General features: G+C 40.6%; 1 protein-coding gene and 1 pseudogene across 1 annotated transcript in view; one reads left to right on the top strand and one right to left on the bottom strand.

Moving 5' to 3' along the window:
- Window positions 1–16,972, top strand: part of UBE2K (ubiquitin conjugating enzyme E2 K) — a 77,605-nt gene that overhangs the window by 8,545 nt on the left and 52,088 nt on the right. The gene's annotated exons all lie outside the window — the stretch shown is intronic.
- Window positions 725–5,709, bottom strand: LOC114902553 (annotated as a pseudogene).

The following is a 16,972-nucleotide window of genomic DNA, read 5'->3' as shown; positions in this document are numbered from 1 at the left end:
ATTTCCCTTGTCAGTAGAGATATTAAGCATGTTTTTATTGGCTGTAAGGCTTTCTTTTGTAAAATTAGTGTTTGCATTCCTTACCCTTTTTTTTTTTTTTTTGCGGTACGCGGGCCTCTCACTGTTGTGGCCTCTCCCATTGCGGAGCACAGGCTCCGGACGCGCAGGCTCAGCGGCCATGGCTCATGGGCCCAGCCGCTCTGCGGCATGTGGGATCTTCCCAGACCGGGGCACAAACCCGTGTCCCCTGCATCGGCAGGCGGACTCTCAACCACTGTGCCATCAGGGAAGCCCTCCTTACCCATTTTTAAGAATTTGTGTGGTTTGTATTTTTCTTATTAATTTGTAAGAATTCTTTATCTGTATAATTTTGTCTACTTCTGTTATGTGGCTTAATTTCTGTCTTATCTTTTTTTAATGCTCTTTTTAAAAAAATTGTGGTAAATAACATCATAAAACTTTTCTTTTCTCTCTTTTTTTTTTTTGCGGTACACGGGCCTCTCACTGTTGTGGCCTCTCCCATCGCGGAGCACAGGCTCCGGACGCGCAGGCTCAGCGGCCATGGCTCACGGGCCCAGCTGCTTTGCGGCACGTGGGATCTTCCTGGACCGGGGCATGAACCCGTGTCCGTCGCATCGGCAGGCGGACTCCCAACCACTGCGCCACCAGGGAAGCCCCATAAAACTTTTCATTGTATTTTTAAAAAATATTTATTTATTTATTTTGCTGCACTGGGGTCTTAGTTCTGGCACGTGGCATCTTCGTTGTCGCATGCAGGATCTTTTAGTTGCAGCATTCAGGCTCTAGTTCCCTGACCAGGGATCAAACCTGGGCCCCCTGCATTGGGAGCGACGAGTCTTAACTGCAGGATCACAAGGGAAGTCCCTCATCCTGTATATATTTAAGTGCACAATTTCAGTGGCATTAAGTGTATTCACATTGTTGTACAACCAATACCACCATCCATCTCCAAGACTTTGCTTTTTGTAAAATTGAAACTCTGTACCCATTAAACACTAACTCCTTACTTCTCAGTGCTCAACCCCTGGCAGTTACCATTCTATTTTCTTTCTCTTATGAATTTGATTATTATACATTATTTGTTCTGCTGGCTTATTTCACTTAACTTTATTGTATCTTTGATCTTACTGAGTTTACTTTTAAAGTAGCCAAATTTGTCTGTCTTTTCCTATATGGTGTGGTTTTTGTATTTTGTTTAAGGAATCTTTTCCTACTCTGGTTATCATAAAGATATTCTCCTGTATTTGGTTCTTAAAAGTTAATTCATTCCTTAACTTCTGTACTCAGGTGTCTTCTATCTCTATCATATCATATTGAAACTACTTTTTCAGGCATTACCAATGTCTACTAAATTGTGAAACAAAAAGTAACTTTTCAGCAGTTGTCCATTTTGTACCTCTTTCTTCCACGTTTCCAATTCCATCTTAGAGCTTTCCCCTTTCGGTTACTCTGATACGACTTTTCTGGCTTTTCTTCAACTTCTCTTACTGTCCTTTGTAAGTTACTGATCTCGTCGTCCTCCATCATCCATTTATCTCCTGAATCTTTGTTTCCACTTTTGCGTTTTTTGTTAATCATCTTAGGTCAGGTTTTCATTTCTCAGATGGACTATTTATATTAAAATAGTTTGCTTATTTACATTTAGTTCTCTGCCTTTGGTCTGTCCCAACTTCTAATTCAACTGGTGCCATGCCACTGGATTTAATATTTTTTTTTTTAACCTTCCAAAGAAGTGCCTTTATTACAGGGTTTAGGAAAGGAAAAAAGCTCTAGAAAAAGGAAATTTCCAAAATAGGTCTTCAGCAAGGGTGGGTGCAGTGACAAGTCCAGGCTGGAGTCTTGATCTCACTAGAGGTCACTTCCAGGTTGTGAGGACGGTTGTCCTGGAGTTTCTCGATCGGCCCCCTCTGGGCCCCAGCGACTGGCCCGGTGGACTTCTCAGCCCTTGGTCAGCCTTGTCGCCTTGTGCCAGCTCCTCGTCATACAGAATTTCATAATTGCCAAGGACTTCCTTTGGGGGTGACTTGTTTCATTTACAGTCTGGAATTTCAACGTTAGGGACCGTGATGTTGAGGGTGTCATTAATCAGGTTATACTTAAGGATTTGGTCGTTGGCAGTGCTGGAAGTGAGGGATGGGGAGCATTCACCTTGATCAGCCAGGGCTTCAGCGTGTCGTCGATGATGATGTTGTAGCCGTAGCACTTAAAGCAGTGTTTGTCGTTGTTCATCATGGGTGCCACGGCCTTCAGGGACTGCATGAAGATACAGTGGATCTCGTTGAACAGCTTGCTGGTCACCTCCTTGCCTCAGATGCTCTCCAGGTAGAGCCGCAGGTTGTTCACGGTCCACGTGCCCCCGTGGATGTGGTTGTAGTCCTCCCCTTGTTTCTGAATGGCAACGTTGGTGAGATGAACAAACACGTTATCCAGCTCACTGGTACTCGGGGTGTATTTTACTGTGCAAAAGCAGCAAAATCCAAGTTTATGCATGTAGTAGCGCAGTGGGGGGTACGTAGACACCAGAATATACAAGCGCAGGTCAAACTTCCTGCCGCTGATTAGTAACGGGTTGTTAATGTACAGAGAGATCACGTAGGCTTCCTTGGTAGACTGAGTCATGAACGCAGATGTTTTGCTGTCCCAGGACCACTTTTTGATTTGTGAGAGCTTGTTGATCAGAAAGATGCCCTTTCCCTGAGCTTTGCCACAAGGTTTCATGATCCAGGTGCTGGAAGGGCTTTTCCTGAACTCCACGAACAGGTTGTAGTCGGCGGGCAGCATGTAGGTGATGGGGACGAAGTCCAGGTAGAGGTGTTTCCCACTTTCATCCTTCTCTGCTAAAGGACTTCCTTTCTTCTCCAGCTCTTTCCAGTATCTCTTGATGTTTTTCACCATCAGATCCTTCTGCATCAGTTCATAGTGGTTCGGGAAATGGTTGACTATTCGATCATCTGAGAGCCGGTAGCCAGTTTTGACACTAAAAACATTGTGGATGGTTTGCTTGCTCTTCCAGTAAAAATTCCAGTCCTCGTTTTCTGTCACTTGGACCCATCCTCTCTTTTCAGAGTTATTTATCAGCAATGACTTCTTTTTTTTTTTTTTTTTGCGGTACGTGGGCCTCTCACTGTTGTGGCCTCTCCCGTTGCAGAGCACAGGCTCCGGACGCGCAGGCTCAGCAGCCATGGCTCACGGGCCCAGCCGCTCCGCGGCATGTGGGATCTTCCCGGACTGGGGCACAAACCCGTGTCCCCTGCATCGGCAGGCGGACTCTCAACCACTGCGCCACCACGGAAGCCCAGCAATGACTTCTTGATATCAGTGATCCATTTCACTTTTCCTGCCATAATCCATAGGTACTTAAGGAGCCAGTGGGAACGTCCAACTTCTCTTCAGTTTCACCCAGTTTTGACTTGGATTCTCACCTAATGTCAGATTGTTTTCCTGTGACTTCCTCCTGTGGGGCATACAGCGCGGAGGAACGCCCAGGAGCGCAGAGGACGGTGGCCCCGCACCGCGGCCCAGCCCTGCCTCCCTGGATTTAATTTTTAAAACGTTATTTTGTCATTTTTCTTTACATTGTCTACGCCCTATTGCATGAAGTCAAAACCTTTTTACTGTTGTTCTAGCCTACCTTTCCTTATTTCCTGTGAAGTCTCAACTTAAGTTGTATGCCTGAACATACCTCAGACCCTCACTCTCCCTCCAGCCTTTAGCTATATTGAGTTGTTCTGTCTGCTTGGAATAAGTCCTTAACCTCCTTTCTTTGCCTTTTGAAAAACTTCTCCTAAAATGCCATTTCTGATAAGCTTTTCTTTTTTTCCTTTTTTAAAATTTATTTATTTGTTTTTGGCTGCAGTGGGTCTTTGTTGCTGCACGTGGGCTTTCTCTAGTTGTGGCGCGTGGGCTTTCTCTAGTTGTGGCGAGCGGGGGCTATTCTTCATTGCGGTGCGCGGGCTTCTCATTGCGTTGGTTTCTCTTGTTGCGGAGCACGGGCTCTAGGTGCGAGGGCTTCAGTAGTTGTGGCTCATGGGCTCTAGAGCGCAGGCTCAGTAGTTGTGTTGCACGGGCTTAGTTGCTCCGTAGCATGTGGGGTCTTCCCGGACCAGGGCTCAAACCCGTGTTCCCTGCATTGGCACTGCACCATCAGGGAGTCCCTGATAAGCTTTTCTTGAACCCACAGTTTACCTTTTTTCTCCAGTATCACTTTGTTGGGGTTTTTTTTTAGAGCAGTTATTATATTTTTGGTAATTGTATATATGTCTTTTTGCTCCTGCTAGATCATTGGGCTCCTTGAGGATTCTTATTCATCTTTTTCTCTTCAGCATCCAGTATGGTGCCTGAAATGTAACAGGCTTAGTAACATTTAAAGTATGCCACACACACCCCCCCTCACACCCGCCCAAATCTTTGATAGGTGTCTAATCTTTTGGAGCTATTGCTGAAAGTGCTCTTTGCCTAGGTTTAGGACAGGTCTGTGTTACTCTGTTCATTATTTTTAGTCTTTGTGTGATTATGGATTTTTCTAGCGATTACAAATGCAGGGCTAACTAGCATATGTAGCCATTTCTCTCAAGTGACTGTGGGGTGCTTTACTTTTAGGTTTCTTTGTTTCATGTGAACCATCCTATTTGGGATTGGTGTACTTAATTGTGGGTTGTCTGATACTATTGCTTTTCAGCAGTGATATAAAACACTTTGTGCTTCATTTTTCTTATATCATTCTGTACTAGTTCCTTTATTTTTAAAATATATGTATAGAATATACTGCAGTTTATGCATCTGTGCATTGGATATTTGGTTATTTCCAGTTTCTTGCTGGTACAAATGTGCAAGAATTTAGTGTGTATTGCTAGATGAGATTTTAGAAGGTTATATATGTCAGACTTTTTTTAACGTCTCTTGGCTTGGTCATACTTTGATTATATCCTTAGGTGTTTACTTACGTGCTTTATCTCCATCTGTCTGATGGAACTGTGAATGTGTGTCATTGAGGACGTAGACCTGTCTTACTGATTTTTCCATCCTCCATTGCTTAGCACATTGCCTGGTGAGCAGGAGGCATTTGTTTTCCTGAATGAGGTTCAGTATTTCTTAAGCTCCAAGGAGCTAATCCCCAAGCACTATGAAAGTAATACCTTTCATCCTGCTTCTGGTACTAAGAAGAATTGAATATGTTGATAAAGGTGGCCACCAGTGAAGTTGGGTTTCTGTTGATAATGTAGTCAGGTCCTGAATTGGGATGGTATACTGTCCAAGCCCAAAAGTGGGGAAATAAGATGGTGGGAAGAGAATTTTTTTGCAGTTTTCCCCTTTGAAGATCTCAGGGGGCATCTATTTAGTATTATATATGACATCATCTGTATCCTATGGTTTAGTTTAAACTCTTTAGTTAGCTCTACATTTTTCTTCATTTATTCAACAAATATTTATTGAATGCCACCTATGTTTGTTAATAAGCTAGACATGGTCCATGCTGTTATGGAGTAAATTATGGTCCAGTAAGATGGTGAGACATTGAACAGCTAGTTATGTTTGTTGAGTTTAAGTAAGGAGAACTGTGAGGGTGAGGTAACCTAAACTCAGGGAAAGAGTTCCTTGGGAATAACCCTTAAACTAATACTTGGGAGGATAAATTGGAATTAACTTAGTCATATATTAGGATGATCAACTCTTACATGCACATAGAAAGCTAATAATTATATAGTCAAGAATGTAAACCATTTAATTGCTTTTCTTTTTTAAATAAATAGTCAAAATTCTGTGAATATAAAAGTAAGAAACTTATTAAACTTTGAAAAATACAGGGAACTATATTATAAAGTAAAAATTATCTCACTCCCAGAGATAATTCTTTTCTTTAAAAAATGTTTGTCTATGAAATATTTCACATATACAGAGATGCATCTTAATTTTGGTTTTCCTTTCATTTTATCTATGTATGTACATATATATACATATTTAGAGTTTTTTGGGGTGGGGGAGCATTGAATACAATTCCCATGGGACTTTAAACCGAAATCTGTAATTTTTAATCATTTGAAGTTGTTTTTCCCTATTAGATTCCAAGCTTCTCAAGAGTAGGCATCATGGCTCATCCATCTTTGTATTATCAGTACCAAGAGCTCTATAACAGATATTTGAGGGCTCTCTTTATGGTAGGCACCATGATATGTGTTAGGGATATAGTAATGAGTGGGATAAGGGAAGACAGACAAATAAGTAATAAATGCAGTGCAGAGCTGTATAATAATATTGTCCAGATGAAATTAATTGGTTGTTTTTGATTGGGTGTTCAGAAAAGGCTTATCCTAGAATTATAAACTTAAATTGAGATCTGAATGATAAAAGCACGTCACTGGGGAAGAACAGTCCAGATCAGAGGAAACTGTTAGTGTAAAAGCTCTAAAGTGGGAATGAATTTGCTATGTGTAAGCAACCAAAAGGAGGTTGTTGTGGCTGGAGTATTGTGGGTAAGGGAGGAGAATGGTGCAAGATGAAGTTGGAGATGTAGGTGTGAGCCAGATCACACACAAGCCATTTGAGGTTTTAAAGCAAACGACAGAATTCGTGTTTTTAAAAGATCACTTTGGCTGCTGTGGGGAATGAATTGACCCTGAAGATAATGAGGAAACGTTTACTACTTAAAGGTTGAGTTTTGTTGGATGTAACAAAAGAAACAGTAGTAGTGATCGAAATAAATAGGAAAAGTCTGGAGGGGAAGTATCCCAAAGTTGCTTGGTTAGGGGCTTTATAGTGTTAATAGTCTACTTCTAACTTTCAGGTTACTATTCTTAGGAGTTTGACCCTTGTCCCTAAACTCTCAGAATGGCTATCAGGACCAGGCAGCCTATCTGAATTGTAAAAAGGGAAAGGCACCAGGCACCGCCAGCTGAGTTCACTCCCTTTAAAAGAGATATCTGAGGTTCCATTCAGTGACCTCTCTTTTTATTTTTTTATTCACCACAGTGTCATAATCACTTCTTGGTTTAAGGTAGGCTAGGAAATGTTTATTAGCTGAGCACATTGCTCCCCAATTAAAATGAGGGTTTTGTTAGTAAGGAAGGAGAAGGAAATTTGTTAGGCACTTCCTGTGTGGGGTTGGGGATAGGAGGCAGGAATGAACTCAGGAAGCCTTTCTAGGTAGGCTAGGCAAGAGGTGATTGTAGCTTGGGGTTAGGGTGGAATAGAGGAGGCTTAAGGGAAGTGTTTGGGTTATGTTTTAAGAGTGGAGTCACCAGAGCTTGCTGATGGTGTAGAGAAATAATGAAGAAGCTGGAAAAACACCTAGATTTTTGTTTTTGCAACTAGATGGATGGTGGTGCTAATTTCTGAGTTGAGGAGTGGGAAGAGCACACTGGAGGTGGGGAGGATAAGAATTTAAGCAGTTCGTTATATGAGTCTGGAGGTTAGATCTGAAGAGAGATTTGGCATCATAGATACATAGATGGTATAATTTGATGCTTAGACTGGGTAACTTAACTCTAGGAGAATTTGGTTAGAAAAGGAGGGGTCTAGGACAAAATCTGGTTTTTGTCCTGGTTCCATAGCACATGTTGAAGTTGAATTGACGAGAACCAACAAAGGAGAGCATGGTGTCATTGAAGCCAAGAGAAGACAGAGTTCCAAGAAGAAGGTGGTCAACTTTGTCATGCTGCTTAAATGGGAGAAATGACCGTTGAATTTGCAGTGTGATCATTGTGACCTTGACTGGAATATTTTCATTGGAATGGTGTGCATGTGTTATTGGGGTGGATTGTTAAGAGGAATGAGATGAGGAACAGGCAACTATGGTCAACTTTTTAAAGGAGTTTTGCTTTTACAGTGAAGGAGAGAAGAGGGGGAGCTGGAGAAGACCATGGCTTCAGAGATCTTTAAAAAAAAATTTCTAGTAGATATTAGAGTATGTTTGTATGTTGATGGATGGGAGAAATTGATTATGCTAGAGAGAGGAGTAACTGAAGGTGCAAAGTCCTTGAGAAGAACAGGGGGTGGTATTCCTAACATAAGTGGAAGGATTAATCTTTAATAGGAGCAGAGACACTTAGGGCAATGTTAAGTTTCTATTTGGGATTTGTGGTTTTCACTTGAACATCAGACCACTGAATGGTGGTTGTTCCCTGCTCCCTCCCCCAGCAGTGCTGCTTGGGGCAGACACAGGAAGTTAAAAAAAATTTGTTTTTTAGTTCATTGGAGAATGAGTTTAATTAGCATTAGGGCTTTGCCATATGAGTACACTGCAGGAAGAAAGGTATCAAGGTTGTCAAGAGTATTTGCAAGGGAGTGATTATAATGAATGCCCAAGGAATCTAAACTGGCTAAGGAGGAAGTGAGGACCTTAAAGGTGACTGATAATGAGGGAGAGTCAGGGAGAGTGGTTCTGTTTTGATGAAGCCAGCTAATAGCTGGGTTTGGAGTACCAAAGTGAATTTATTTGATCCACGGAGGTTGGGAATCTGAGAAACTTGAAGTGGATTTCGGAGAAGGTGCAGGTTTAGGTAACGACAAAATCAAGAGTATGATTATGGGGATAAGAGCTTACAGTCTGTTAGTATTTGTCGGGAACACAGGTATTCTTAATCCTGTTTCCTTGCTCTTCTATGAGAATTGAGAAGAAATGTACAAAGATGACAAATTAGGCAACAGTCTCTCTCATCAACCACAGATAGCTGTTGATATAAACATCCTTTTAATCAAATCAAGATCTTTGTATGTATACTGTTTTATATCTTTTTCCTCTTAATATATCTTGTGTTTTCTTCAGGACATTAAATATTCTTTTTAAATATTTAGTGTTTAACTTGAGTATTAGAATTAAATAGTATTTATATATTAATATTTAGTAGTGCCTGACTAAACCATTCTTTTGTCGAATATTTATAAGTTGTTTCTATTTTTTCTTGTTATAGCCTTTCCTGCTGAAAGGCATATCTTTACATAATACTTTTTTTAAAAATAAATTTATTTATTTTTGGCTGCATTGGGTCTTCGTTGCTGTGCACGGGCTTTCTCTAGTTGCGGCGAGCGAGGGCTACTCTTCATTGCGGTGCGCGGGCTTCTCATTGCGGTGGCTTCTCTTGTTGTGGAGCACCGGCTCTAGGCCCACGGGGTTCAGTAGTTGTGGTTCGCGGGCTCTAGAGCGCAGGCCCAGTAGTTGTGGCACACAGGCTTAGTTGCTCCGCGGCATGTGAGATCTTCCCAGACCAGGGATTGAACCTGTGTCCTCTGCATTGGCAGGTGGATTCTTAACCCGCTGCGCCACCAGGGACGTCCCATAATACTTTTTTTTTTTTTTGCGGTACGTGAGCCTCTTAATGTTGTGGCCTCTCCCGTTGCGGAGCACAGGCTCCGGACGCACAGGCTCAGCGGCCATGGCTCACAGGCCCAGCCGCTCCGCAGCATGTGGGATCTTCCCGGACCAGGGCACGAACCTGTGTCCCCTGCATCGGCAGGCGGACTCTCAACCACTGCGCCACCAGGGAAGCCCCCATAATACTTTTTAATCTGAGTTTATTTCCCTAAGATAGATTACTGGAAGAAAATTACTAGGTCACAGTATCTGAACTTATGACCAAGGTGTGTTCTAGAAAGTTGGTTGTAAATTGCTCTAGCACTGGCACTGTATGAGGCAGCCCATTTCATCATATTCTCACCATTAATACAACCTTTTTTTAAAAGTCAGATAGAAAAATTAACTGTTCCATTTTAATCTGTTTATTTAACTTGTTTTTTTTTTGAAAAACATTGTTTATTTAGATAAACATTTGACCAAGCCCTAGTTTATCCAGTGAACTTGAGCAAGTTCTATGAACTAGACATTCTATGGGCAAGTAAGTGGCAGAAAAAATAAAACAAATAATTCGTTTAGCTTTTTATTAAGAAAATTTTCAAGTGGAAGAGTTGAAAGAACGTATGCTTCTGTCATCACTGCCTAGATTCAACAATTGTTAATGCTGCTGTTATGAAGATAATTCACTACCAAAAGCTGAGCATGCATCTCCTCTAAATAGCATTCTTTTACATAACCACAGTATCATTATTCTACGTAAGAAAATTGTTAATTCCTTAGTATCTAATATTCAAATTTTCCCATATCTCCCTAGTTACTTAAAAAAATGTCTTATAGTTTTTTGGATTTTTGTTTTGAAGGATCTACTTAAGGTTTACACATTGCATATGAATGTAGTTTTTTTGTTTGTTTGTTTGGGGGGTTTTTTTTGGCTTGCGGGATTTGGTTCCTCAACCAGGGATTGAACCCTGGTAATGGCAGTGAAAGCGCTGAGCCTTAGCCAGGGGATTCCCTGAATGTAGTTTTTAGTCTTTTAAAATTTATGATGGTTCTCCTGCACACACCTCCATTTTTAATCCTGGAGATTTCCTCATGGTGATGCTTTAACTTGTATTTCTTATAAACTGGGAGTTCAGGTATAAAGGTTTGACTGGATTATCAGGTTAAACAGTTTTGGCAGGACTCCAAGTGTAATGTCGGTACTTCATATTGAATTATGTTAATATATGTGTAATATCAGGTTTTCTCACTGTTCGTGATGTCAGGTCAATTGTGTAATCACTTGATTAAGGTGAGAGCCACAAGATCTCTTTGTGAAGGTACGTTTTATTCCTTTTGCAGTTCGCAAGTAAACTGAAGTTAATGCTTTGGTCCTTTGCAAATATCTTACTCTTTAGTATCCTTTCACCTGAAAAGGATCATCATCCATTGATTTTCCTAATTGTCAACTTTATATTTACCTAGCTAGAATTCTTCTAGAAAGAAGAGCTTTCCATCGTTAACTGGGATGAAAATTGCTTATTATCAGAGTATAGATTTGGTTTAATAGTCACCTCCTATGGCAACAAATGATTTTCCTCTTTCTCTTTTTTTAAAATTTTTTAATTTATTATTTTTGGCTGCATTGGGTCTTCGTTGCTGCATGTGGGCTTTCTCTCGTTGTGGCGAGCGGCGCTTCTCATTGCGGTGGCTTCTCTTGTTGCGGAGCACGGGCTCTAGGCGTGCGGGCTTCAGTAGTTGCAGCACAAGGGCTTCAGTAGTTGCAGCACGTGGGCTTCAGTAGTTGTGGGCTCTAGAGTGCAGGCTCAGTAGTTGTGGCGCACGGATGTAACTGCTCTGCGGCATGTGGGATCTTCCCGGACCAGGGATTGAACCCATGTCCCCTGCACTGGCAGGCAGATTCTTAACCACTTCGCCACCAGAGAAGTCCCCTTTTCTCTTTTTTTAATCAGTGTGTGGATGTCTTAGCCCATGCTGCCACAGCAAATTACCATAGACTGGGTGGCATAAACAGAAATTCATTTTCTCACAGTTCTGGAGGCAGGGGACTTCAAGTCATAGCTGTGAAAGTAATTTGAGATTGGTTTCTGTTTGAAATTATTGTGGTTAAAATACGTTTATGGGGGCTTCCCTGGTGGCGCAGTGGTTGAGAGTCCGCCTGCCGATGCAGGGGACACGGGTTAGTGCCCCGGTCCGGGAGGATCCTGCGTGCCGCGGAGCGGCTGGGCCCGTGATCCATGGCCGCTGGGCCTGCACGTCCGGAGCCTGTGCTCCACAACGGGAGAGGCTGCAACAGTGAGAGGCCCGCGTACCGCAAAAAAAAAAAAAAAAAAAAAAAAAAAAACGTTTATGCAAAATAAATTTGTCTATGTTTGATTTTATAAAAGAGTTTGTGTTTAGATGGAAGGATTACTGTAAGTAGCAGCAGTGATGGCAAATATTCTTATCCCTTTTTTTAAGGAAAACAGTTTTGCCTCAGTTTTAGATATATATCCTTTGTTACTTTAACATCTGTATTTGTCAAATTAAGGCATTTCCAAATACCTTTTTGATAAAATTTTTCATGGAATTGTATTCTTGAATTCTTGGAATAAACCCCTCTTGGTCATAGTGAATAGTACTTAAATTTGTTATGGTATGTTAACCAAGATTTTGTTGAGAATTGTGTATCTTTTTAGTGAGACTAACCTGTGTTTGTTCAGAATTGTGCTGGCTGAGTTTGGGGGAATCAAAGCCATTGTTTGTCCTATAAAATGTGTTTGTAATCATTCTGTCCCTTTCATTGTTTTGGAACAGCGTGGGATCATTTTTTGTAAAGTGGAATGTTTGAGAACCAGGTGGCTTTTTAGAGAGTGGTTGCTAAATTTTTGTCAGTTTCGGTATTTAAAAAAAATCTCTTGGGACTTCCCTGGTGGTCCAGTGGTTAAGACTTCACATTCCAATGCAGGGGGTTGCGGGTTCAATCCCTGGTCGGGGGAGGTAAGATCCCACATGCCTTATGGCCAAAAAACCAAAACATAAAACAGAAGCAGTATTATAACAAATGCAATAAAGACTTTAAAAATGGTCCACATCAAAAAAAAAAATCTCTTATTTAATATATTACATTTCACTTATGATCTGTTTTTAATGTGTAGTAACACAGGATATGGTTTATCTCATTTTTTAAAGGTTTTAAATTTATTTATTTATTTATTTCTACCTTTTTTTTGGCTGCATCCGGTCTTCATTGTGGCATTCGTTATGGCACTTGGGCTTCTCTCTAGTTGTGGTGCACAGGCTCCAGGGTGTGCAGGCGCAGTAGTTGTGATACGTGGGCTTAGTTTCTCCACGGCATGTGGGATCTTGGTTCCCCAACCAGGGATCAAACCCACGTCCCCTGCATTGGAAGGTGGATTCTTTACCACTGGACTACAAGGGAAGTCCTGGTTTATCTCGTTTTTTAGTTTCCTTTCTCTTTCCTGCCTTTAGTTTACTTATTCTGTATTTTATCAGTTGAGCCCACGACTTTTTGGTTTTATTTTATTTTATTTCATTGAGTCACTGGTTCCATTGTTTTTCTTCCTTTTTGTTTGGTTCAGTTGTTTAGTTTTTTTTTCCTTTTTGCTGTCAGTAGTTTGAACCCTTTAAAATTCCTTCTTAAATTTTCTTAGGTGACATAGGAGTTTGGAAGGTTAAAAGAAAAGTTGTTTTAAATTATTTAAGGGTACAGAGTCTCATTGTTAAAATTTTTCAATTACAGAAATATACAGAGTAAAAGTTTTTGTTACCCATCCACCCTTTCCTTCCTTCCTTCCCTCAATCCTAATCCTGTCTTTCAGAAGGAACCTTTAACAATTTTTTCTATGCATCTACATATTCAGAAAACATAGGAACTTCTAGTTTGTCGACTGAAAAAAAATACACAACCTAGAAGTTGAGAATTACATTTTGTTTGGCGGGTTTTCCAAGGACTTAAGCCTGGAAGATAGCCTCTCAGATTGCTCTGAGGAACTGGTCCAAAGAGGTAAGGGAGGAGCCAGGACTTACAGGAGTTTTGCAACAAAAACCAGGTAGTCGGAACATCAAAAGATTACCATTAATTAAAGAAAACCAGACATCTCAGGGTAATGAATTTAACACTTTTCTATGTATGGGAAGATGCTAGAGTTTGGACTCATTGAAATCGTTCCTTTGATATGCACCTTAACTATTTAGGGCCTGTATGTATCCTGCTTTTTTCCATCCTGAATCCCCTCAGGGTACACTGTCAGGACTGGGTGCAGTGGCTGAATGCTAGATGGCTGCAACATCCTTTGTTTACGGATACTGCAAACAGTATTTTTCGTCTACAAGTTTATGAACTTTCATAAATACAAACAAGAGTACAGACACACTAAAAGTTATTTTAGCTCTGTGTGATGATAGATGTTGTAAAGGAAAGCTTGTGCAGTATCACAAGACTTTTGAACAAAGAGATCTAAGAACAGCCTTCTGACACCTGATTAGTTGGTAAGAGAGTTTTATATAGTCCCTTAGATTTTGACAAGAGAATGCCATTAACTGATTAATAAAAATTTAAAATAAATTTTTATTTTGTAGTGTTTTATTATGATATTTCTGAACAAATTACTTGAGTATTTTTGTTTTTGTTTTTTTTTGCGGTACGCCGGCCTCTCACTGTTGTGGCCTCTCCCGTTGCGGAGCACAGGCTCCGGTCGCGCAGGCTCAGTGGCCATGGCTCACGGGCCCAGCCGCTCCGCGGCACGTGGGATCCTCCCAGACCGGGGCACTAACCCGTGTCCCCTGCATCGGCAGGCGGACTCTCAACCACTGTGCCACCAGGGAAGCCCTGGATTTTGATTTTAATATATATAGTGACACATTTGAAGAGTTCAACAACGTGTAAATTTATTGTTGGAATTCGTAACTTTGTGCTTCCATTTTATGTTTATCTTCATTTTTATTTGCATAAACTTAAACAACTTTCAACTTTGACAGAATGCCTTTCATTTCCATGAACTAATTAAATTTCTAGTTATTTAGATATATTATTATTTAACAGTTAATATTCTAATATTTTTGTCTCTCAAACTTTTTATTTTAAGCCTCTGTTGTGGATATGGTAATTGACAAATATTTTTGGATCCTCCAGGTCTAGGAAATACTTTAGTGGCCCAAGGATAATTTTCATCTTGCCTTTTCTTTATTCGGGAATTTTAAAGCATATCTAGGTTATCTTGTCTCTATAGCTTCACATATAAATGTCTTTGATATTCTCAGCATGTATTAATATCTTTAAAAATATATTCTTACACAGAAGTACCATTATTACATCCAACAGATTAACCAAAACGTGTCGATATCATGTAATAAAGTCCATATTCAGATTTCTCCAGTTGTCTCAGAAACATGCAAAGGCTGTTTTTCATTTTTACAATCTTTTTAGTTTTTATTCTGCACATTTGTGTAGTTGGTAATCATAGAATAAATACTTTCTGTTCTATTTTTTTCTTTACATATCGTGAACACTTGAATGTTTAGTACTCATTATTTTAACTTGAAGACTTAGAAAAGAAAAATAGCTGTCACGTTCACAGCAAAATTGAGAGGAACGTACAGAGATTTCCCGTATACCTCCTGCCCCCACACATGCATAGCCTTCCCCATTATCAACATCCCCCACCAACATATATATCTTTTACAGTGGTTGAATCTACATTGATATGTCATAATCGCCCAAAGTCCATAGTTTACCTTAGGGTTCACTCTTGGTGTTGTTTATTCTGTGAGTTTGGACAAATGTGTAATGACACGTATTTATCATTATAGTATTGTACAGAGTATTTTCACTGCCCTAACAATCTTCTGTGCTCTGCCTGTTCATCCTTCCCTCTCTCAAAACACTGACAACCACTGATTTTTTAACTGTCTCCATAGTTTTGCTTTTCCAGAACGTTATAGAGTTGGGATTGTGTAATATATAGCCTTTTCAGATTTGCTTGTTTCACTTAATAATGTGTATTTAAGTTTTCTCCATATCTCTTCATGGCTTGATAATTATTTTTATTGCTGTATAATATTTCATTGGATGTAACAGCTTGTTTATCCATTCTCCCGTTAAACGACATCTTGTTGGCTTCCACGTTTTGGCAATCATGAATAAAGCTGCTATAAACATCTGTGTGCAGGTTTTTGTGTGGACATAACTTTTCACATCCCTTTGGTAATTACCAAGGAGTGTGATTGCTGGATCATATGGTAAGAGTATGTTTAGTTTTTTAAGAAACTGCCAAACTGTCTTCCACAGTGGCTGTATAATTTTCTATTCCCACTAGTAATGAATGAGAGTGCCTGTTGCTCCACAACCTTGTCAGCATTTGCTCTTGTCAGTGTGCTGGATTTGTGCCATTCTCATAGGAGTGTAGCGGTATCTCACTTTAATTTGCATTTCCCCATGACTCGACTGGGGTGTCTTTTCATATGCTTATTTGCCATCTGTGTGTCTTCCTTGGTGAGGTGTCTGTTTGGGTCTTTGGGCTTTTAAAAAAAAAAAAAAATTATTTATTTATTTTGGCTGTGTTGGGGCTTTGTTGCTGCGCGCAGGCTTTTTTCTAGTTGCGGTGAGCAGGGGCTACTTTTCGTTCAGGTGCACGGGCTTCTCATTGTGGTGGCTTCTCTTGTTGTGGAGCATGGGCTCTAGGTGTGTGGGTTTCAGTAGTTGTGGCTTGAGGGCTCTAGAGTGCAGGCTCAGTAGTTGTGGCGCATGGGCTTAGTTGCTCCGTGGAATGTGGGATCTTCCCGGACCAGGGCTCGAACCCATGTCCCCTGCATTGGTAGGTGGATTCTTAACCACTGCACCACCAGGGAAGTCCCTTTGATCCATTTTTTTTTTTTTTCCAATCTTTTGAGGAACCTCCATACTGTTTTCCATAGTGGCTGCGGCCAATTTATATTCCCACCAACAGTGCACAAAGGTTCCCTTTTCCCACGTCCTTACCAACACTTGTTATTTATTGTCTTTTTGATAATAGTTGTAGAATGCATAAATTTATTTTTATTTTTTTATTTTTATTTTGTGGTACGCAGGCCTCTCACTGTTGTGGCCTCTCCCATTGCGGAGCACAGGCTCTGGACGCGCAGGCTCAGCGGCCATGGCTCACGCGCCCAGCCGCTCCACAGCATGTGGGATCCTCCCAGACCGGGGCACGAACCCGTGTCCCCTGCATCGGCAGGCGGACTCTCAACCACTGCGCCACCAGGGAAGCCCGCTTTGGCCCATTTTTAAATTAGGTTGTTATCTTATTGTTGAAGTTTAAGAGTTTTTTGTGTATTTTGGATAACAGTCCTTTATCGGATATTTCTTTTGCAGGTATAGTCTCTCAGTCTGTGGCTTGTCTTCGCTCTCTTGACATTGTCTTTTGCAGAACAGTTTTTTATTTTAATGAAGTCCTACTTATCAGTTATTTCTTTCATGAATTGTTCCTTTGGTGTTGTATCTTAAAAAATCATAGTCATACCCATGCTTTATACTTTTATATATTATATTTATGTTTGTGATCCATTTTGAGTTAATTTTTGTGAATGGTGTAAGGTCTGTGCCTAGGATGTGGTTTTTTGTTGTTGTTGTTGTTTTTTGCGGGATCTCAGTTCTCACACCAGCGATTGAACCCAGGCCATGGCAGC

The sequence above is a fragment of the Monodon monoceros genome, unplaced genomic scaffold (genome assembly GCF_005190385.1).
Source record: "Monodon monoceros isolate NGI ecotype Baffin Bay Population unplaced genomic scaffold, NGI_Narwhal_1 Super_Scaffold_20, whole genome shotgun sequence".
Classification (NCBI taxonomy): domain Eukaryota; kingdom Metazoa; phylum Chordata; class Mammalia; order Artiodactyla; family Monodontidae; genus Monodon; species Monodon monoceros.
Note: the sequence above shows the minus strand (reverse complement) of the source record. Positions and strands in the feature narration are given on the sequence as shown.